At 43.1% G+C, this 23,895-nt stretch overlaps 1 long non-coding RNA gene and 1 other non-coding gene across 2 annotated transcripts; both read right to left on the minus strand.

The window, feature by feature from the left end:
* Positions 1–4,304: 4,304 nt before the first annotated feature.
* LOC141574387 (uncharacterized) lies at positions 4,305–23,099 on the minus strand. The gene is made up of 4 exons (XR_012501396.1): positions 22,872–23,099; positions 20,165–20,262; positions 7,360–7,423; positions 4,305–4,590 (listed from the first exon to the last, which is right to left on the minus strand). It is a non-coding gene; the product is annotated as an uncharacterized LOC141574387 (long non-coding RNA).
* TRNAG-ACC (transfer RNA glycine (anticodon ACC)) lies at positions 12,705–12,777 on the minus strand. The gene has a single exon. It is a non-coding gene; the product is annotated as a tRNA-Gly (tRNA).
* Positions 23,100–23,895: the final 796 nt, after the last annotated feature.

A 23,895-nucleotide genomic window follows, 5' to 3' on the forward strand; every position in this document is an offset into this window, starting at 1 on the left:
CCTTTTCCTGCTGTTGCTGTTGTTATGAGTCTAAGTCCCGGGAAGGAATGGGAAGGACTCTGGGTTGGTCACTGGCCAAGGGAATTCTCTCCGTGTTGGGGACTCAAACTGAAGCCTGTTCAGGGCCAGAGGATTTGGTGATCTGTCTTCTTTTCTGAGCCTCTCCTCTCTTAGCCGACAACTACTGTCCAAAATTTAGGGTGTGGGTATCTTGGTTTTTAGATGATCTGCGGGGAATATGCTTCCCTTTCAGAGACGGCCTCCTCTTTGTTATGATCTGTTTATAGGAGAGTTAGAGGCAGAGGAAAAGACACTGGGCTAAGAGGTAGGAAACCTGGGTTTTTCCTCCTTGATTTGTGACCTTGAGCAAGACTCAGCCTTTCAGACCCTTGGTGTCCTCATCTCTAAAATAGGGGTAATGATATATTCAGAACTCAAGTATAATGATGGGTATGAAGCACCTTTGGAAAATTCAAGATATCTGCTAATGGATTGTTTTCTACTTTGCAGAGGTCTGGAAAATGGAGACAATGATCTCTCGCTCAAGCATCTCCATGGGGAATCAAGGACACCATGGAGCCAGCGCACTCGGCATGTGTCAAGGGCTGGGTAGATGGCATGTTCCTTCTCTCCTTCTCAGGACATTCCCACCATCAGCTCCCAGCAGCCCCTCAGGGAAACCTTACAGGTGGTCCCTCTGGGCAGAAGGATGGCTCCTCTATCTTGGCAGGCAGGCTCCCTGTTTTCTTGGCCTCAGAGGACCTGCTGGATGGCTTAGCACCTGGACAGTGAGCTGTGGCCTCTCAGCCCCACTTCTAGAAGCAGCTGGTATTCTCCAGAGCTCCTGTCAAGCTCTCTAGGGGCAGGCATCTCTGTCATTTTTAAAGAACAGCATGCTGGTGGCTGACCTGTGAAGTGGGCTCAGGCTCATAGAATTTCCAGGAAGGTCAAAGGACCAGGCTCCAGGGCTCTACAGCCAGGGCAAATATCCAAATGGTGCTGGAGAGCTGGTCTGATGAAGACCCAGTGCAGCTTCTGCTGAACACAGACACCGCAGCTTGCCTCCACGCACACTGACAGTCAGGGCTGGAAACTGCCGTCAGTCTGCCGCCACTGCTGTGTCTGTAAGCTGGGTGGAGCTGTTCCCGTTGCCAGGATGAATTCTGTGTGACTCCTGCTTTCTTGTATGACTAGTTTCCAAATCCAAGTCTGGACTAGGTGTTTTTGATTGGTGGAGTCTAGTTCATGGCCAGCCCTCCCACTGCAAGGGAGGCTAGTAAGCGAATATCTATCTAATCTAAATATCTATTTCCAGCTCCCTAGAGGGAGACCAGCTCTGCCTCCCAGAGAGAGGGACTCCCTGAACATAGGAAGGGGATTCAGGTGCTAACTGAACAAAAAAATGTGAGATGTCCTTGATGGTACCCACATACCTGACGGGTACCCTGGTCACTTCTAAAGAAAGCCCATGGGCTGGCAGAGCGCGTGGCCACCTTAGGTAGTTGAGGCTGTCAGGGAGACAATACATACTAAAACATTTTCAGTTTCTGGGACATTTGGGTAGTTTCCAAGATTAATAAGGCAGAAGATTTGGAACAGAGATTACTCAAGAAAATTAAAAACCCATGGAGCGAGGACATAAGAACTTGGGACTTTCACCAAATAGCCTCTATCTGCAAGACCAGACAACCCCAGGGAGAACGTATGGGTTCTCCATCGTCACACAATGACAAGGTCTAGTTAATTTGAGAGTTTCCTTGAAGCAAAAGACAGTGAGTCAGGGTGGACATTCTAAAAGTTGGGCCAAGCCAAGGGGAGCAAAATTTGCTCTAGAAATGACCCCCCTTGCGGTGTTATACAGTGCCAGTCTGTGGGGCAAAGGCTGGGCCCCCAGCCTCAGCTCATAACTCATTTGTCCCCTTCTCACTCCTACTGAAAAGTAAATCAGTTAAGTAAGTGGTCTCTCGATCCCCACAGAGTGATGGTTGGGCTGTTCTTTAAAAAAAGTGATGCAAGGACAGAGCTGCCCCCCCGCCCCCACCTCCTCCCTGCACAGACAGCTTGACAGGAGCTCTGGAGAATACCAGCTGCTTCTGGAAGTGGGGCTGAGAGGCCATAGCTCACTGTCCAGGTGCTAAGCCATCCAGCAGATCCTCTGAGGCCAAGAAAATGGGGAGCTCTGCCTGCCAAGATAGAGGAGCCATCCTTCTGCCCAGAGGGACCACCTGTAAGGTTTCCTGAGGGGCTGCTGGGAGCTGCTGGTGGGAATGTCCTGAGTAGGAGCAAAGGAACATGCCATCTACCCAGCCCTTGACACATGCCGAGTGCGCTGGCTCCACTGTGTCCTTGATTCCCCACAGAGATGCTTCTGAGAGAGAGATCATTGTCTCCATTTTCCAGACTGCAGAGCCCACATCCCAGTTCTCCTTACCCTCCCAACATGTTATCTTGAGGAGGAAAGGAGTTGGCCACCGTCTTTTGGTTTCACCGTCTAGTGAAAGACTAGAGATTTTTGTCCTTTTAATATAATTTTCACTGAAGAGAGAGAAAAATAATCCCCACCCTTCTCATCCACCAAACAAAGTTTCTTTGGCAAAGAAGTCTTGACTTACTTTTTTTTTTTTGAATAAGCTCCAGAATAATTTTAAGATTTTTAAAAATAAATTTTTGAATAAACTCTGGAATTATTTTAGATTTATAGAAAAGTTAAAAAGATAAATACAGAGATCTTATGTATCTTTCACTCAGTTTCCCCTGGTGTTGACATCTAATGTCACCATGGTGCTTTCGGAAGTTAGCATTGGTATTATACTAATAATTGAACTGTGGACTTTTCAGATTTCACCATTTCATCCACTAATGTCCTTTTTTTTTTTTTTTTCCTATTTTAGGATTAAATTTAGGATACCACATTGCTTTTGGGAAACCTTGAATTTTAAGAGAACTTTCAGGTTGCCAGCAGAGGATGTGACCCAGGATGAAAAACAATTTTATTTGTATTTCCTCTCATCTTTCAAAATTCAAAAGTGCTTTGAATATTAACTGCTCTTTAAAGTTCTATGGCTTCAACAAACTCTTAGCTGCTTCTCTGAGATGCTAATATCAGACATGCAGAGGGGGTTTGTGGATTTGGGTATAAAGATGCTGAAAAAATGCAAAATATTAGGGTCTTTGATTGGAAATTTGGGATAGCCAAGGCTGTTTCTTTCACCCAAGTTCTGAGTATTAAAAACTAGGATACTTTTCACACAGACTTCCACCTCACGTCTTCCTGTGAAGTCATAGAAATTTGGTTTCAGAGTCCTGCTTTGTGCAGAGGGCAAAAGAGAATGAAAGTAGGTGCAGTATCGTGTGAACTCAGTTGTGGGACTGGTTTCCCTGGGTTACTCCATGTGTTGTTCATGGTGGCAGGCTTGTGCTGGCACCATTCCAAGTCATGGAGTGTCTTATTATGTGTGTCTGGCCTTCTGCTGATCGATTGGGCATCCTTGCTAATATAGTTTGTTTTGTCTCGAAATGGAACTAAAAATGGGATTATAGTTAGGCATTCTTGACTCTATGACAGGTCCCTTTTTATAGTCTACTGGCCAGGGCTCCTGTTGCTTTTGGAAATCTGTAAAGTTTCAGGAGCTAGGCAGCTGGTGTGTGTGTACGTGTGGGGTCCCTGTCATGGTTATATGGAACTGAGATCCCCCAGAATACACTGGCGGTCAGAGTTATTCACGAGGCTTCATGGAATAGATATAGCATAATCATAGGCGCTGGATTGATAATTTAGCTCCCCATTCCCAGTCTTTATCCACTATTACATTAAAATGTGGGCATATTACACAACCATGCATATAATTCCATCTCTATGCCCTTGTAGCCCACCTACCGCTGAGGGCCTTACTTTCATAATAGTATCATAATATCCTAATATCATAATAGTGATAATAGCTAATATTGTTGAGCTTTTACTATGCGTTAGGCAGTCTGCCATACTCTTGACATGTTTTTGTTTTGTGTAATTTTTCACAATTCCATGTGATAAGTACTAGTATTATGTTCACAGTTTGGATGAGGAAAATTCAATTAAGAAGCTTAATTTCATCCAAGGTCACATAGCTAGGAAGTAAAGAAGTCAGGACTTGACACAGAGCTATCTAACTCCAAATCCAACGTTCTCATAACCACCTTGCCACACTGAGCCACGAGATGTGGACAGTTGATAAATAACATACACGTTTCTGGACAGTGACTCCTTACTCCCGCTGTAAGCAAAGATTACTCAAGTTCCAGAAGTCAGCCATCTACATCGTTTATTGAGTTTTTCTTACATGCAGAATTCTGTGCTTGATACTGATGGACATGGAGAGATAAAAGAAAATTAACAGAGTACTGGAGTGGAAAGAGTCCAGGAGATCTGAGTTCTCATCCCAGCACTGTCACTGAGAGGTCTGGCCACATCATTCAGGCTCTTTGGGCATCAGATGATTTCTTTGTAAAGTGAGCAGATGGGATTAGATGAACTCAAAGGTCCCTGCCAGTTCTTTGATTCTGTCGCCCATCTTTGTGCCAGACATGCCCTCAAGGATCAAGAAACAAAACCTTCAAACACATGAAACAATTAGAGGACAGTGGACTGGAAATTGTCTATGTTAGGCTAAAAGCAGTCACTGGACATGCGCTTACTTGAATCTCTTATTACTCAGCCGTTTTAGTGATAAAAGACATAGATCATAATTTCTGCCCTTAAGAAGTATACAAATTAGGTGAGAAAACAGGGCATAAGCACCTACAGCATTGGCTAATACAAGAAATTAGATAATTAAGTGCTAATTTTTGTCATACAGTCATTGCCTGATGATGGTAAAACAACAGCAACCAACATTTACTGAGTTCTTAAGTGAGTAATCACGATAAGTAATGCTTTAATGCATTTTTAAATTAAAAAATGCAAAGAATTCATGGTGAACAATATATCAAGATTTTAAACAAAGACAGGTTCAGTGGTACTAATTTTTCCTTTGGTCTCTGGTTCGAGTACAGCTCAGCAAAGCACTAGTGCTAGTGATTACAGCTCATTACTTTTCATTCACTGTCTTATTTAATGCTCACAATGACCCTCATGATTAGATTCTACTGGTAGCATCATTTTATGGGTGAGGAAGCTGAAGCTAAGAGAGCTTAAGTCACAAGAGGTGGTAAGGGTCAGGGATGGAACTTGAACCCAGGTCTTTGGCTTTATAATTCATCCTTTGAAACCCTGCCTTATATAACCTTAGAAATAATGCAGATGGAGTTTACTGCCCCAGTAGCAGGCTGTGAGCCAGTGCTGCTGAGCTGGGGGTGGGCTCTACCCAGGGGAACTCCGTGGTCCTCCTGGCAGGGTGCCCAGTGCAGCTGCATTTCTAACACCTGTTGCCTACTGGCTGCTGGGACCCTTGGGTGCCTCCTCTTTTCCTACCTACCCTAAGGGTTCCTTGTAGAAAGCACTTTGGTTTGGCGGGGGGTGGGTTCCACCTAACTTCATCCAGAAGTAGGAAATCCAAGGTAAAGTTCATTCAAAGCAAGCTTTCTGCCTGACCCCACAAAAGAAAAAAGTTCTGTAGTGTTTAGCGATATCTCACAAAGAGCGAAGGAAACCATGCTAGATGCAGAACCTATCTCCGAAGTGTTTGTCATCTCAGGCCCCATGTGCAGCGCCGAGCTCCATTTCCTGGCAGGAAATGAAACCACAGAGGGCAAGGCAAATATTGATTTTTAAGTTACCACCTTAAGGGCAGCAATCGTTTTCTTGCTGGCTGACTTCTAGTGCACGTTTGCCCGAGGTGGGGGGCAGAGACACTGATCAGAGGGGCCCACGGGGCACTTCAGCTGAGCTGTGCTACTTGGGTCAAGGTTCCACCTGTATGCCTGTCGGGGACTAGGGGTTAGACTTCCGCAGCTGCCCAGGGCAAGTGGTTGTTAGTACAGATAGCGGGTTGGGATAACCAGATGGGGTAGAAAGGAAAGTCAGAATTGTGAACTGTCCGAATGGGACTTTGAAGGTTATCTGGTCCAGGTCTTCATTTTACAGGAGAGGAATTAGAAGCCTAAAGAAATCATGTGACCTTTGAAAAGGTTACATAACCCTTTCGTGGCAGACCTGGAACATAAAATTGGGTAGTGATATTTTGAAGTGGTTATTTTAATGCAACCATAGAGCCATTGCAATGGTTCCTAAAAGCATTATTTTTACCAGCACCGGGGATGCTTTAGCACTATCCTTTGACCTCCCCTTATCTCCTTAGCTCAGGTTCAGTGGGAAAAAATACTGAGATCATGTAGTGATGCCTGCTGTGGACATACTGCCTACTTCTGTAGCATAAGTAGGATGATCTGTAGTGGCAAAAAACCCTAGGATACTGTGGGTCTCTCCACAAATTGGCATGTCTTGTCTTTCTTTTCTTTTTTTTTTTTTTCCTTGATGGAAATTTTTGAAATTCTTATATTGTGAAATAAAGAACCCAAGTATTAGGTTTCACAGTGTACACAGCTGATTCATGTACTACTCACAGTTCTAGCACATTTCTGACAATTCTAAAATGTTTACTTTTCCAGGATGTTGGGTTGTTTTGTTGCACCATTGAGATGCCCACACTGGGAATTTGTGTCCCTCCATCCTTCAGTCTCTCTGCCTTCCCATCCCTCCCAGGACCTTCATTGCTGTGAGTAGCTTATCTCCTATAAATTCAAGACCCTCTGAGGAGCAAGGCATAGATGACTGAGGGCCATTTAATAACCTATAACCAATAACTCCAAGTGTTTAATTAAAAAATATTAGGTTGAGGGGATGGTAATAGCTCAGTGGTAGAGTGCATGCTTAGCATGCACGAGGTCCTGAGTTCAATCCCCAGTACCTTCATTTAAAAAAAGACAATAAAATAAATTTAAAAAAATTAGGTCAACTGATGAGTTCATGGAATACGGAGTGTAAATTCATGGTACATGCATCAACAAAATGGGAATAATTATTTGCTGCCAATTTCACAAGAGTAGGAAGAAATGTATGTACAATGTATGTAAAATACTGTTTTACATACATTATGTATGACTTAAAAAATGCCCTGGTTCTCATGGAACTGTTCACAGCTTCCTGAGTTCACCTCTTTGTTTAGACTTTGGGCCTTTGTCCCAGGGGTTCCCCTGCCTGGACCGCCTTTACCCTCTGTTGCCATGTAGAGTGTCTTATCTTTTAAGGTCTAGCTCGATTGTTACCACCTCTGAGAAATACTTCTGTAATCCTTCAGGTTAAATGGACCACTCCTTTCTTTGTGCCTCCATGTGTACTTGTATAGCCAGTCAGTCTCTACTCGCAATCATTTACGTGTGTACCTCTCCTCCTGAGGACAGGGATCACGATCTTCCTCTCTTGGTGTCCCTTAGCCCAGCATGGTACCTGGAACACAGCAAAGCTCAATAAACTCTTGTTACGTGAACCATGACGCCCCAGGACAGGTTTGAATGGGTGCTTCTTCAGTCACGGGTGTGTGGGACGTCTGGGTCTCCTGTTCCCTGGGTCACGTGGGAGGAGGTGGCCACAGATGTCACGAATACAGACTCCCCTCAATACCTGGAACACTTCTGCTTCCAATTTAGCGATTTTGCCAGCGAGATGCCAGCACTTTGGATACTGTGCCTCAGGTGTTCATATAAACTTATGGCTGTAAAAGAAAACCTGATTTTTTTTTTCCAAATGATTTCCAGTTTCCTTTACTGTTGCTTATAAAAATAAAATACTTATTGAAGTATAATCATTATCCTGTGCTGGTTCCAAATTACCTTTTTATGCTGTTATCTCTTTCCATCTTTGTGATTTTATGATCTGACAATACATTTGTCAGTCAACAAGTATTTACTGAGAGCCCTGCAGGGTTTCTCACATAACATTTTTAACACAGCTCATGCTTTTCTTAGGTATTCTCCTGGTATTATAACTTTGGCTTCTAATATAGTTTAAATGAGAAAAATTTTTCACCTGAAGGTGTTTTGAAGTTCATAATCCAGAGATTGGTGCCTTTGATGGGGAAAGGGACAGTCAGTTGCAATTTATTGGCCTACTGTGTGCCAGGCAATATGCTCCACAATTTACATATATTATCTTATTTAATTCTCACACCTGTCCCATGTGTAGGTGGTCTGACAGAGCATTTTACTGCCAAGGAAACAGATTAGGTGGCAGGCTCCTATAACTAGCAAACGGTCAAGCCAGGCCTGGACAAGGCTCGTTGGAAGCTACAGCCCACACTCTTTCCCGTACATTATTTCCTCATTACATCAATCTACTTCAAAGGCAAATGTTTGGTATGATTACAGTGGAAAGTAGATTGTAAATTCCTTAAGGGTGGGACTGTGCATGAAACTGAAATGTGCCATTTGATGATCTGACATGTCTTTGTATCTCTTTTTTCCCTATATTCAAGAAATAGGACTCACACTGAGATTCTTCTCTAGACAGGTGGGAATGATGTGATGATTTCCCGCCCTCCCTCCTTCCATCAGTCTCAAAGAGCAATTCAAAGGACCCAACCCCAAAATTAAAAACTGTGCAGTGATGTTCATGATTCCAACCACGTAGCCATTCCTTCCCATCTGTGCTGCAGCTACATAGGGCTCTTCCTTGTGAGTTACATAGTTTTTGTGTATTTTTCTGTCTTCTCTCTCTCTTTCTAAAAGATCCTAGAGTGGAGTAAAAAAATAAGCTAAGTTGTGTAATTTATAAGGTATTTCAAAATCATTCATTCATTTGTTCAGTCAGTCAGTTGAAGAGCTTGTTTATCAATCAACTTTGAGCTTTTTGGGGGAGGGTTTAGCTCAAGTGGTAGAGTGTGTGCTTAGCATGCACAAGGTCCTGGGTTCAATCCCCAGTACCTCCTCAAAAAAACCAAAAACAAACAAAAAAAAAACTTTGAGCTTTTTGATGTGTCTAAGCTGTGTCTGAAAAATGCACACTGCCTGTCCTTGAGGAACTCTTAGGCAAGGATGCACGCAGCTGACTATCCTGTGAACAAAGTCGAAAGGACTTCAGGGCAGTAAGGAATGAATTATTTGGAGGGAGAAGGATGAGAAAAGGGGAGAACAAGGAAACCAACAGAATGCAGGAGTCATGCGAGCTGGCTAGTCAGCCTTTCCACAGACATTTTGACCACCTGCTGCGCGCTCGGCACTCTGAAGCACAGGAACTGCAAAGGTAGACACTACACATCCCCATCCTCAAGGTGGTCACAGAGCAAGGTGGGAAAGACACATCAGCAGCTGAGTGTCAGGTACCAAGAGAGATGTACAGGTTACGGTGCCACTGCAGAGGGATGGGGGATTCTCTCTGGTATGGGCTCTTAAGGGGAGGAACAGGCAAGAAATCCTAGAAGAGGTGGGTTGAGTGGAGTCTTGAAAGCTATGAAGGTGTTTGGGGGCAGGGTGAAGAGGCAAAGAGGCATGAGGCAGCAAGGCACATTAAAAAACTTCAAGTAATCAAGAATTGGAGAGAGAGTATGTGTCAGTGAGCAGGAGTGAAGGATGAGTCTGGATTGGTGGACAAGGGTCTGGAACAGGGATGGCCTTGAATGCCAAGCTAAGGAGTTTTTATGCTTTAGGCTTTGGAAATCCACAGAAAGATTTGTTAAACAGGGGAATGATGTCATCAAAATGACATTTGAGTGTATGTTCATCCAAGTTATACATGGAAGTAAATGTTAAAAAGGGAAAATTTGACATTATTTTTCATGTATGTTACTGAAAATGTTTTTTCCTAAAACATTTTACAATGATATATTAAAATTAAAAGAACACAAATGATAACTAATGAATGGAACTTTTAAATTAAAATTTTTTATTTTCAGATAATTATAGATTCACATGCAGTTATAAGAAATAATACAGAGAGATCCCAGGTACCCTTTACCCAGTTTCCTCCAATGATGTTATCTTATAAAATTATAGCAGTTTCACAAGAGGGTATTGAAATTGATAGCTGAGATAAAGAACATTGCCTTCACCACGAGAATCCCTCATGTTGCCCTTTTATAGCCACACACTTCTTTCTCTCTCCCACTCACGTCTTAGTCCTTGGAAATTTATCATTTTTCCTATTTTGGATGGTGCTTCTGGTGTCAAGTCTGAGAATTCTCTGCCTAGCACTGGATCCTAAAAATTTTCTCCCATTTTTTTCTAAAAGTTTTTAGTTTTGTGTTTTACATGTCAGTCCATAATCCATTTTGAGTTACATTTTATGTAAGGTGTGAGATTCAGGTCAAAGTTCTTTTTTTGTTTGTTGGTTTGTGGATATCGAATTGCTCCAGCATCATTTACTGAAAAGGCCGTATTTCCTCTGTTGAAATGCTTTTGCCCGTTTGTCAAAAACCAGTTGGGCATATTTGTGTGGGCCACATCTAGGCTCTCTATTCTGTCCATTGAACTATGTGTCTGTCTCTCCACAAATACCACACAGTCTTAATAACTGTAGCTGCAAATTAAGTCCTGGAATAGGAGAGCTTGATTCCTTCTACTTTATTACTTTATTTCAAAATGGTTTTAGCTATTCAAGTTCCTTTGCCTTTCTATAAAAATTTTAGAATAATCTTGTCCATATCTACAAAAAATCTTACTGGGATTTTGACAGGAGTTGTGTTAAGCCCATATAAAATTTGGGGAAAATTGACATCTTTACTAATTTGAGTCTTATAATCCATAACCATGATATGTCTGTTTATTTAGATCTTCTTTGATTTTCTTAATCAGCAATGTGTAGTTTTCAGCATGCAAGTCCTATACATGTTTTGATAGATTTACACCCATTTGCTTTTTATGTGTGGATATAAGTGGTATTGTATTTTTAATTAAGATGTCTGTGTATTCAATGCTAGTCTATATGAAACAATGGATTTTTACATTCTTGTCTTGACTCCCGTGACCTTTCTAAATTCACTTATTTGTTCTATGAGTTTTTAAAAATTACTATTATTTTTATAGATTCCTTGTGATAGTCTAGGCAGATAATCATGTCATCCACAAATAGGGAAAGTTTTTTCATATTTTAATATTTTCTAATCTGTATGCCTTTTATTTCCTATGCATTATTGCACTGGATGGAGCTTCCAGCACTATGCTGAGTAAAGTGGTGAGAGCAGACATCCTTGCCTTGTTCCAGATCTTAGGGGAAATGTTCCCTCCTCTTCTGTGTTTTGGAAGAGATTGTGTAGAATTGGCGTTAATTCTCCGTTAAATGTTTGGTAGACGTCTCCAGTGAAACTGTATGGTCCTGTAGATTTCTTTTTGGGGAGTTCTTAAGTGAAAAATTCAACTTCCTTAATAGTTGTAGGGCTGTAGGGCTATTCAAATGATCTATTTCATATTGGGTGAATGGTGGTAGTTTTTGTTTTTCAAGGAGCTGATTCACTTGTCAAATGTAGGTGTGCAGAGTTGTTTGTAGTATTCATTTGTTATCCTTTTGACATCTGCAGTGTCCGTATCAGTACGTCCCATTTCATTCCTGATATTGGTGATTTGTGTCTTCTCTCTCTCTCTCTCTTTCTCTGTCAGTCTTGCTAGGGTACTACCAATTTTATTGGTCTTTTCAGAGAATTTACTTCTTGGTTCACTGATTTTTCTTTGTTTTCAATTTCATTGATTTCTGCTTATACCATTATTATTTCCTTCTTTCTACTTACTTTGGGTTTATTTTGCTTTTCGATTTCTAGGTTCTTGAGATGGGGGCTTGGATTATTGATTTGAGACTTTTTCTCATTTCTAACACATCCATTTAGTGTTAAAATTGCTTTACTTATGTCCCACAAATTTTGATATGTTGTATTTTCATTTTCTTTCATTTCAATATTTTAAAAAATTTCCTTCAGACTTCTTCTTTGACCCATGGATTATTTGGAAATGTGTTGTTTAATTTCCAAGTGTTTGGAAATGTTCTTATCTTTTTGTTATTGATTTCTAATTTGATTCCATTGTGCTCAGAAAATACACACTGTATAATTTAACTTCCTACACATTTGTTGAGGTTTATTTTATGGCCCAGGTCTATCTTGGTATATGTTTTGTGGGTAGTTGAAAAGGATGTGTATCCTGCTGTTGTTAAGTGGAGTGTTTTTATAAATGTTGATTATATTGCTGGTCAATGATATTGAATTCTTCTATATCCTTGATGATTTTATGTCTAGTTATGCTAACAATTGTTAAGGGAGGAGTACTGAAATCTCCGATGATACCTGTGGATTTGTCTGTTTCTTTTCTCAGTTCTATCAGTTTTTGCTTCACATATTTTGGAGCTCAGTTGTTTGGTGCATACACATTTAGGATTGCTATGTCTTCCTTGTAGATTGACCCTTTTATCATTATATAACATCCCCCTCTGGGTCTGGTAATTTTCTTTGCTTTGAAGTCTACTTTATCTGATGTTAATATAGTCACTCCTCTTTCCCTTTGATTAATGTTTGCATTATATATCTCCTTCCATCCTTTTACTTTCCTCTGTTTATACTGTCATATTTAAAGTGACTTGCTTGGAGACAGTATACAGTTGGGTCATGTTTTTAATCCACTCTTCCAATCTCCGTCTTTTGATTGGTGTATTTTGATCATTTATGTTTAAAATTAAAAAAAAATATTCTTTAATTTCTTTTTAAAATTTTTTCTTTGGGGAGAGGTAATTAGGTTTACTTATTTATTTTTAATGGAGGTACTGGGGATTGAACCCAGGACCTCATGCATGGTAAGCATGCACTCTACCATTGAGCTATACCCTCCCCCTGATCATTTACATTTAATGTAATTATTGATGAGGTTGAAACATGCCATTTTCTTTTTTCTCACCCTTTTTTTTTCATTTCTTTGTTTTCTTTTTCCTGTCTTCCTGTGGGTTATTTAAATACTTTTTAGATAAATATCTATAGTGTTTTTGAGTGTATCTCTTTGTATAGCTATTTAAATGATTGTTCTAGAAATTACATTTTATATACATAACGTATGGCAGTCTATTAGTGTGGTCAGTTTACCAGTTTGAGTGACGTATAGAAGCTTTAACTTCCTTTTATTCCTTCTACATTTATAAAATAATTGTTTTAAATTTTTCCTCTATATACATTAAGAACTATACCAGCCAGTGTTGTCATTTTTGCTTCAACCATCAAGCATACTATAGAAACTCAAGAGAAGGAAAGTCTGTTGTATTTACCTATATTTTTGCATGATAGCTCTTCCTTTCTTTTATTGTTCCTTTTCTGTTTAGAGAGCTTCCTTTAGCTATTTCCTTAGGGTAGTTCTTCTGGTGACAAATTCTCTTAGCTTTTCTTCATTTGAGACTATCTTGATTTCTCTTTTATTCTAGATATTTTTGCTGGATATAGGATTTGGGGCTGACAGCTCTTTTCTTTTAGCACTTGAAAAATATTGTAAAATATTTTTACTTGATAAAAACTCTTCTGACTTCCATGGTTTATGATGAGAAGCCCACTGTCATTCAAATTGTTTTTCCCCTTCTAGGCAAGATGTTTTTCTCTGGCTTTTTTCAAGAGTTTTTTCTTTGTCTTTAGTTTTCAGGAGTTTAATTATGATGTATCTGGGCGTGGATTTCTTTGAGTGTATCCTGTATGGGGTTTGCTAGGATTCTTTAATCTGTACATTTATGTCTCTTGCCAAATTTGGGGAGTTTTCAGGCATTATTTCTCTAAGTAGTTCTTCAGCCCCATCTGCTTCCTCCTCTACAGCTCTATTGATGTGAATGTTAGAACTTTGGTTATAGTCCCAAAAGTCCCTGAGACCCCATTCACTTTTTTTTTTTCCAGTCTGTTTTCTCTGTTCAAATTAAGCAATTCCTGTTGTTCCATCGTCCAGCTCACTGTTGAATCCATCCACTGAGCCTTTTATTTTGGTTATTGTTCTTCAGTTCTACAGTTTCCATTTGGTTCCTTTTTATATCTCGTAGTTTTTTGTCAGCACATTTATTTCTTTGCTTAGACTTTCTGTATTTTTCTTTGTTTTATATATTTTCTCAATTGTTTATTGAAACACTTTTATCATGGCTTCTTTAAACTGTCGGATCATTCTAATATCTCTTTGATTTCAATGTTGGCATCTATTAATTGCCTTTTTTCATCAGTTTGAGATCTTTCTGGTTGTTGGTATAATGCCTGATTTTTCAATTGAAAATTTTCATATTGTGTTCTGAGGCTCTGGATTTTACTTAAACCTGTTTTTGTTGGCTTTTCTGGTACCACTCTGGCAGGGGAAGAGGAGGCATCACTTCATTACTGGAAAGTGGAGGTAGAAATCCATGTTTCCCACTTGTCCTCTGTTGACGAATGACTCTGGAGAGAGCTGCTCCCTGTTACTGCCAGGAGGAGGTGAGATTCCAGCTTTGTATATGTTATCCACTGACTCTGCAGTTAGAGTGACCTTGTTACCACTGGGCAGTGGTCAAAGTCCTGGCTTTCCCCAAGGCCGCCTCTGACAGCACCGCAGAGAGCAGCGAGGGAGAGAGGCTTCTTGTTACTACTGGATGGTGTGGAAGTCTGGGCTCTCAGTGGTCTCTACTGACACCATGGGTTCAGGGGAGCTCATTACTGGCCAGTGAGAATGAAAGTCTGAACAGCCTACATGACCTGTTCTGACGCCACCTGGGGGTGTTAAGGTGCCTAATTATAGTCTTATGAGGAGGATGTCTAGGTTCCCACTTGAACTTCGCTGGCATGCGTGGGAGTGGGGCCACAGATATTTTCTGCGGTGTGTGGCTGGAGTAGATTTGTTACTGTCTGAAAAGCTGTTCTGTCTGCGAGGCTGCCCCTGTCCCATTCCTTTGACTAGAGAGAGAAGGCTTTTTGTCGGGGCTTGCGTCGTCTGCCTGTTGGTGTTTCTGAGTTGTTGAGTTGTTCAGCTCTAAGCCTAGGTAGGACTCATGAGGCAAAAAGAAAGCCCAAGGAACACATCACTCTGTTATCCTTTGGGTTTTGAAGTCTCCAGTCAGTCTGCCTTTGTCTCTCTACCTTTCAGTGACTTCTTATCTTTATTTTATGTATAACAGCCAAGGTTTTTAATGTAAGAAATAGATGTATCTAAGTATGTCTACTCTGTCTTCCTTGAAGAAGTATTGAATGTAAGTATTTTAAATAAAACTGAATTTTAATTTGATTTTTCTTGAAATTTAATTAAATATTTTAAAGTATTTTTACAAAAATGAAACCATTTGCAGTTTAACATTCAATATTCTTCCAGTTACCGATGAAAATATTGATACCATGCTTCACTCATTGCACAAATTTAAGGGTAACGTGGTTCATTTAATATTGCATAATGTTCCTCAGCTGCCACCTGCATCTGTTGTAAATACTGCGATCATTTGTGAATACTTCTGGAACCTTAAATTAGAATACAAAGAGAAGGAAGAAAACAGACACCTGGCACTTACTAGGAAACAACCACTTGGTATGCAAGAAGTATTGCATTGATGCCGAGAGGAAGGATCTGACAAGTTAATTTGTCTCTCCTCTTACACCTAAGTGCTTCTGTCACTCAAATTCTCCCTGTGGTTCAAAGTCTGCAGGACAAAACCCATAAACCTTCCTGGCATCCAGACACAGCTGCCTTCTGTTTTGAGGACATAGGCAAGAGATGTGAAGTATCCTCTTGGGGCCTGACGGGTGCTAGAAGCAAGAGTGGATCTTTGGGGTTGTGGGTGGCTCTGAGCCAGCTGTGAGCACCAGATCCCGAGTGACAGAGTTGTTCACATGATCTTCAGTGTGTGTGTGTGTGTGTGTGCACGCACGTGTGTGCTGTAAGGTATGGGAGACCCTCTAATACTTAGGTCCAGGTCAGGGACCCTCTTGCCTGGGACCTAAGTGTAATACTGTCTTTCACTGGGCAAGTTCTGCTAAGACTTTCAAGCCATTTGCCACATTCTAAGGGCCTTCTCTCTCATCTGTTTTCTCGTAATCTAGGGTAAGACTATTAACAATGTAAATGAGGCAAAACTAAACATTTCCACTTTCAGTCGAGAATTGATATGAGGTAAACACAGATCAGGACATGGTGAGCGTTGTTTCTCTATAATTTATGGTATAATTTGAGTGGCACTGTACCACTCTGGCTCTGTGTAGGGACACTGTGTGGGCAGAGGGGGATGATTCTCTTGCTGAATTATGGAGAAAAGAGATGGGTTTTTTTTTTTTTTTGGGTCAATTTCATTTTTTCTAACTACAGTCAAATGCTTGATATGATAATTAAAAATACATCAAGTCATCCAGAACAGTAGCAGTGGTGTGTTTGGTTAGATGGTAGGATAATTGCCAATCCTTATCTTCAATTTTCAGACTTAAATCTCTTTTCCATTTAGTTTTAATTGGCTCTAGGCTTCCATCCATCTTTAACTTTGGGTTCATTTGTTGCAATTGTTTTATCTGAGCTACGTTTTTCTCCAGTGAGTACAATAAATCTATGTATCTGATTCATCTTTTTGTTTTTATGGTTAGTATTTTAAGATTATAAAACCAGACTCTTCAGAATGTGAAATAGAGGAGTGAATGTCTACATTTCAGAATCACTTTATCGATGTCTGTGAAAAGGCATTAGCTGTTAGGCACTCGCTTACTGAATCACATTTTAAAAAACTCTCTATAAAAAAACAAGAATTTGTATTTTCATTTTCCCTGTTCCTAACTCCTGTTGATTTTTTTTTTACAACTCTCACAGCAGCTATTTTTGAAAACTTACTTTCTTAAGAATAATGATTTCTCCTCTTTCCCAAACAGCCAATTAAATAGTGACCTGGTTTAAGGCTACCTCAGCACCGGAGGCTGCACTGTTGATACAGAGCTCTGTCCAGTTCTCTGGCTACCTGATAAGTGGCTAAAACCTTTGGTGGGAGGATATCTTATTAAAGTTATGAACCCCCTCGTCAGAAAAACGCACATAGTTGCATACAGTTTTAGGGTTTCACAGATTTTGTGCGGTTATGCTTAGCTTCTTGAAAGGTTCCTAAGCCCAGGTTAACCCCTCAGTTTAGACCACCTGGTGGCAGAGGCATTGGGAGCAGTTATAATTGGTTAAGTCTTATAAGAGCCAGAGAGCTGATCCTGTTGTGGGGTGCAGTGGGGGGAATCCAGGGTAGGGAAGTCCATTTCTTTAGCTATGAATGGAATCAGAAGCTCAGGACCTAAAAGACAGCAAGCAGAGAATGCTACAAATGACGGAGTGAGCTTACAGAGTGAAATGAAAGAAATTTCCTTTGCTTCCTAATGAATTATAATTATTGTTTTATTGGAAAAACAGAAGAAAAGGATCACCATTTTGAGCAAGTGTCTTCAAAAGCAGGCCTTTCTAAAGGAGACAAATGGCTTTGGTTCCATTGTACAGCTTGATTAGCTTTGGATATGCAAAGCAAGGGAGGGAGCCTGTGCTCTGAGCCAGGAGTGGGTAGAATTCCTGGGGGAGCGAGGGAGAGAGGAGCCGTGGCGCTTCATATGAAGGCATGGCCACTGAGAAATCCCTAGAGAATGTTCAAGAAATGGGACATCTAGTATCAGATGTTGGGTTGTTTGCAGTGTGGTGAGAAAATGTAACCCATCCCTCATGACCTTCAAACCATCAATAAGAATTCAGCTAACGTTCAATGCTTGTAAAAATGATTGCTTTTAGGTGAGAGGATGGGGTTGTGTGAAGGAGGTGCAGAATTATGGAGAGCTGAGAATAAGAATTCAGTGAGGGCAGGAAATGGGAGGCAGAGGTGAGAGCAGAGTATAGGTTCCCTTGCCATTTGCAGAAATCTCAAGGCAGGCAGAAGATTTTCCCCTAGGCTATAAAATAGGGGTTTGAGCCAACCAGATGTATAGTCTAAGAAGCCTAGTGACCCCACTGACCTCTGAATAACATTTGTCTAAAGTGTCTTCCTTTCTAGAGCACCTTTAAATTCATTCACATTGTTCCCCACCCCCCTCCCCGATCCTGGGTCCACGGGTGTGGGTGTTCCTGCCAGACTGGCAGGTGCCGGCCTCCTTACTGGGAGATTGGCAGCCTCCGGAGGAGGGAGTGACTGAGAGGAACTGCAAGGAGGCTTTTAGTAAATCTAAGGAGGGAGGAGATTGCTGCAGCTCTGAGAGTCAGAGGGCAGGGTTGGTGGGGCCTGATGGCTTGAAAAGCATTAGCAGAGTTTCATTACAAGTCTGCCAGTTCAGCCGTCACTAGACCCAGAGGTGTCACTCTGTTTTTTGCTGGGAGAGAGGTCCCATAAGGACACGCTGGCCCGAGCTGACCCCCTGGTCTCTGGCAGGCGTGCGGGGCCCTGATTTTCGGGTCCTGTGGTTGGGTAGCAGTCGGGGAGGCAAACGGAGCTGTGAGCATCCCATTTTTCTTTCAATTGTTGGCTGACACTTCAGGCTCTGGGAAAAATCTGATATGCTGACTCGCACTGTCTCAGAGAAGCAAACGAGTCCACCCACCTCCCCAGCTCATTAGCGTGCCTTGTATTATACACGTCTTGACTCTGCACAGGAATTCCTTCCTGAGGAAGTCTGCGGGGCTCAGTGAATGGGCTCCGGGGGAGGGAGAGAGGGGGGAGGAGAAGGGAGCGGGGGCTGGGGGTGGGGTGGGGTGGGGGTAGACGGCCTGTGACTGAGGCCTGCAGGGCAGAGTCAGGGATGCAGGGCCTGGAAATAAGGTTGACTGGCTGACTTGTTTCATTTGGTTACAGTGACCTATATTCCCAAGACTTTTCTCCAAGAATTTCAAATAATATAGTCTTGGGAGACATGTGATTTCTTCTCTTAGGCGGGGTGAGGACACACCTCTGGGTGGTGACAGTGCTGTCTGATGCTGCATTAGGGATGCTTGCAGGGGGTGGGGGGTGTGGGAGTGTGGGAGAGGGGAAATGGGGACCCGTGTTGGTGACTCAGCACTAGGACTTTTGAAGGGAAAGAGGTGAGAGAAAAGAGATGGAGAGGTTTTTCTTTCTGGGAAGTGGGGGTTGGCCAGAGAGCCTCTCAAAGACTGGGAACCCCTGCTCCTCTCCTTGACAGTGCCTCTCGGTTTGGGGGGAGGCTGGCAAAATTTCCGAGGGGCTGGCACACCTAGGAGAGCAAGACCTCAGGCTCCAGGGGGAGTGGCTTGCAGTTCCCCAGTCCCCCCTCTAAGATGGTGAGAAACTCACAGCGAGGTTATATTTCAAGGGGTCATGTGGAGGGTACAGTGCAGTCCTCAGTGTGGGCTGGAGGGGCCTCACCAAAATTTGGGTCTCAGAAGCATCCCTGGGGCCCTTGGCACAACCGTAAGGGGTGGGGGTGAGGAATGACTGGGTTGGGTTTCCCACCAGCCTGGAGGGTAAGGGACTCCTCGTCAGATTTCAATTAAAGTAAATAAATCAGTATGACATTTCTCATACAGCCAAGTTTGTGGACCAGGGTTCCTCCCTATTACTTGATGTCTTGTTTTTGCCGAAGTGGGAGAGACAGATGGGAAGAATTTGGGGGGGAAATATAACACCAAACCTCACATCAGCACAGGCCTCTCATCCTAGGGGCCCCTTGGATGCTCTTGGGGGCCTCTTGTCCCCCTCTGACAGTGTCCTCCCAGATGTGTGTCTTGGCTTCAGCCCCTGCGCCCCCACACAGAGTGAGGGCCCAGCTTGCCCCCAGGCTGCATTCCCTAGGAATTTGCAACCACATATGTTCTAGCAGCAGGGATGAAGTTAAGGCATCAGAGACCTCTTCTGGTCCAGATGAGGGACAATCAGTGCTAAATTTACAGCATCCCTTGTCTGTGCCGTCAACACCACCGGCTTGTGAAGGGGAATTCCTAGGCTCTGCTGGCTCAGGCCTTTTTTGGAAGAGAATGAAACCCTTCCTGAACCTTTTTATGCTCTAAACACCCTTCTCCTGCCCAGTCTCCCCCGCCCCCTCACCATCCCTAGAGAATGACCTGCAGAGAAGGAAACCAGCTGGCTCAGGCTGGCAGGCAGGATGAGACTTACTGTGCAAGAATGTTCCACGGAGTGGAGCCAGCAGCTGGAGGTGGCATTGCTGTTGCCACCTAGGAAGCAGAGTTTCTCTCTGGCCAAGTTTAAAGGGGCAGGTGCACCATTCATCTCACATCCTCCTGGCCCCATCCACAGAAATCGTGTCTGCCTGGGAGTTAAGGCTGCAGGACTTACTGTGGGCGTGGAATCGCTCTATGCTGGAATGTTGCCTTCTTCCCAAGGGAGGTGAGTGCACACAGCACAGGGTAAAAGCTCCCAGCTCTCTCTGAGGACTGGAAAAATATACAATACATTATCTGCTTGAGCAGTGGAGGGAAAGTATCCCCAGGCTGATTCTCACTTGTGCCTTCCTCCACATCTCACCCATCTCACCCCACCCCCTCTACCTGGATGTGTGAAGGAGAGATGGAGGGAGGGAGGGAAGGAGAGGGACAGAGAGAGAGAGAGAGAAGGAGAGGGGAGGAGGCCAGAGATTGGGTTTGAAAGTGGGTTGGCCAGGAAGGAAGGATGAGATTAGGAGGGCCCTCTTTATTGAGGGCTTCTGTGTAGCTGCCTTAAGGGGACTTGAGGCCTGGTCATGTCAATTGCTAATTATAATATAAGGTGTACTGTATCCACCTCTGGAATTCAGACATATCTGGGCATCTCTGGCAAATTGGTCCAATGATCCAGCCAAAGACTTGGGAGCCTCCTAGGGGACTCCTTGTCCTGTGGAAGCAGGAACCAAGCACCGCCATCCTGGCCTGGTAACAGGGCCTCAGGTTTCTGTGGGGAGGCGTGCATCTGTTACACAAACCTGTCCCAGCCCCGGGCCCCGTGCCCTAGCGGGGAGGGAACTGGCGGCAAGAGGCAATGGAAAGAGTTCTTGTAAACTCCACTAGACACTGGGCAGGCGCTTCCTGCTTCAGGAGTCCTGAGAACCTTTGTAACACCACATGGGGAGGAGAGGCATGCTCTTCCATGTCTTGCCATAGGTAACTGAGTGTCTGGCGGGACATGGAGGATGTCATGGGAAGGGCTTCGCCGAGGCGCATGGTAGCTAATCCAGATGTTGGCAGAGCACATGTATGTAAGACAGCTCCCGAGGCTACCTGAAAATTGTTGGTGGAGCTTAGCACAGTGGGCCTCTGGGATCCTACATCAACAGGACTGCACCAGCCACAACAATAATTCACTTTGTATTTGTATACTAGGATAGGCTTTATGGAAATTTTCACATACAGGTTCTGATTTGCTCCTCATAGCTCCCCACAGGCAGAAGCAAGTATGATCATCCTCCTTGGTACCAAGAAGGGTTGGACTAGCAGCCTCAAGGCCACTCCAGGGTCCTTAGGGGAAGTCCAAGGAGCCACTGTGGACTCTTCCTTAAGTAGATACACTTCAGAAGCTGTGAAGTCAAGATAGGAACATTGCCTGGGGGTCTCTTCTCTGCCTAGGATCTTGAACAGGAAATAAGACAGTAAATAAGGAGAAAAAAAGTATTTTCTTTATACTGATAGAGGCCAGGTTGGAAGATACAGCTTATAATGAGAAACAAGTGGCCCTGCTAATTGAGCCCACAGTTGGGCAGACCTGGCTATCTTGCCACAGGCACAGCTGGACATTTTTTCAGGCAAGGCTTAGAGCTTAAAAAGGCAGAGAGGAACAGGCGGAAGAGGCAGGGGGTGGGTAACTCTTCTGGTTTCTCCATTTAACTCACCAACCAGGTGCGTGAGGGGTGGAGAGGGTCAGGAGTGTCACACTAATGGATGTCCCTTCACGTGGAAGAAACATCAGGGCTAGGGAAAAAACGTTCCTATGTGAGTAATTGTATGTAATTGACATGCAATGCCCACTGGGACCAAGCCTTCCGTACTGGCAGGAGTTGCTTGGTTTTCTAGACTGTCAAGCGTTGATTGTTGCATTAGTCGAGGTTCTCTAGGGAAACTGCAGAATCAGTAGTGTGTGTATGTATATCTATGTATCTATGTGTGTGTGTGGCAGGTGCAGGAGAGAGAGAGAAAGAGGGAATCAATGTAAGTAAATTCACTGAACAAAGTTAAATTATAAAGATTTATATCAGGATATCAATCTTTGGACCAATATTACCTCATTAATCATCTAGGATCTGTGGACCATTGCCTGAGCCATAATGTTTCTTAAAAAAAACTTTTTTTGTGTGTTGAAAACTTAAGAATGACTTGCTTTTTGATTCAATATGTAGCAAACGAATGTCTGCTGTCTGCTAGATCCTGTATTGGGTTGGGGGCGGATACAGAGGGGAATGACACATGATGTTTGTTTTCTAGGAGCTCAAGGTTAAGCAGAGGATGGCAAAGAATAATGTGATGAGTGCAATTAGGAAGATATAAGCAAAGCGCTATTATGGTCCAAGGTAGGATTAATTCTGATTTGAGGTCTGGAGAAGGCTCTGTGGAAAAGGAGACATTTAAATTGCACCTTGAAGAATGAATAGAATTTTGACAAGCGGAGATTAAGGAAAAGGATCTTCTGGGCTGTTTTGTTTTTGAGGAATGGTCTTGTTGGAGTCTGGTATTGTTGGAATGTCCTGGATGTGCGTATGTGGGCAGGGGTAGGGGACATGACAGGAGTGGAGGATGGCTGTAGGGTTTTGCTGGGGGCTAGAGGGCAGGAAGGAAAAGAACGGAAAGATAGGCTCTATTGGAAAAGGCACTGAATGCCATGCTAAGGAGTTAAGACTCCCTCCTGAAGGTCATAGGAGGCTGTTGACTGTTTTAAAGGAGGGCAGGGGATTTTTGAAAAATCCTGGCAGTACATCTTGGATTGGAAGGTGGTGTGAGGCTGGTGTGCAAGTCTTGGTGAGAACTGGAGAGGGCAGAGCCGTTGCAGAGGTAGTGGGAATGGATGCGAGGAGACTCACCTGAGAAAAGTGTTGAAGGCAGGATGTGATGCCAGAAATGCTTTTGGTTGATGTGGGAGGAAGTCAACCCTGAGTTGACCTGCTGGTCTGTTTTAACAGTGCATTCTTCCTGTGTCAGAGGCTCTTCTACCTCTCCCTTCTTCTACATCCTCTCTGGTCAGGAGGTTCTTTGAAGGCAGACTGTCAGGGTTTTCATCTTTCTGTCCCCTTCAGCCTTCAGCTCAGAACTCTGACCATGGGAAGATAATATTAAATGTTTGTGGCAACCAAGTGACCCCGGGAGGATAGGCTGTGGTATGCAAATCACACAGGGAGGTTCTGGTTCTTACTCTGTGGGTGTGATGCCTGGCACCTGAAGTGAAACTCTCTCTGTAAAGCACACGTGTGGGGCCGCAGGGCTTGTGTGGGAGTTCCTGTCTGACATCCCTCAGTGATCACCTCCTGGGGCCCCCTGGATGGTTGGGGGAGCCCTGATCAGTAACAGGAGGTGGAGGAGGTCCTGCCACCATCCTGTCCTGGGCTGGGGAAGCTCCCTTTAGCTCAGAAGGCAGACTGGCCAGGATTCCTGCCGAGAGGATGGCAGGCGATGGCTACTCATTGGCCTAAGAATTACCGCCTATTGCCATCACAGAAGCCACAAAAACCCCTGGAAGTCATCAGTGGTTATAGGTTCCTGGGGTCCCCCACAGGGGCACTTGCTGGCAGGATGAGGGGTGTGGACTAAATAGTTTCTTCTTCAATTTACTTTTTTTTTTTCCTTTTTCTTTTTGAAAAAGTAACACATGTTCATTGTAGAAAATCTGCAAAGCAAGTTAAAAGACAGATAAAATCACCATTGTCTTACCAGTAAAGATAGCAGGTGCCACTTTTTTATGATGTAAAGCAGTCTGTTCTCTCTCTACATACAGCCATAACTTACCGTATATATATAACTTACCATGCACCATACCGTATATATGTCCATTACCAAATAAATGGTGCTTTGTATTTCCTCAGTTAATCACTAGGGTCCTCATCTGTCTTT

Source organism: Camelus bactrianus, chromosome 21 (assembly GCF_048773025.1).
Source record: "Camelus bactrianus isolate YW-2024 breed Bactrian camel chromosome 21, ASM4877302v1, whole genome shotgun sequence".
Taxonomy (NCBI): domain Eukaryota; kingdom Metazoa; phylum Chordata; class Mammalia; order Artiodactyla; family Camelidae; genus Camelus; species Camelus bactrianus.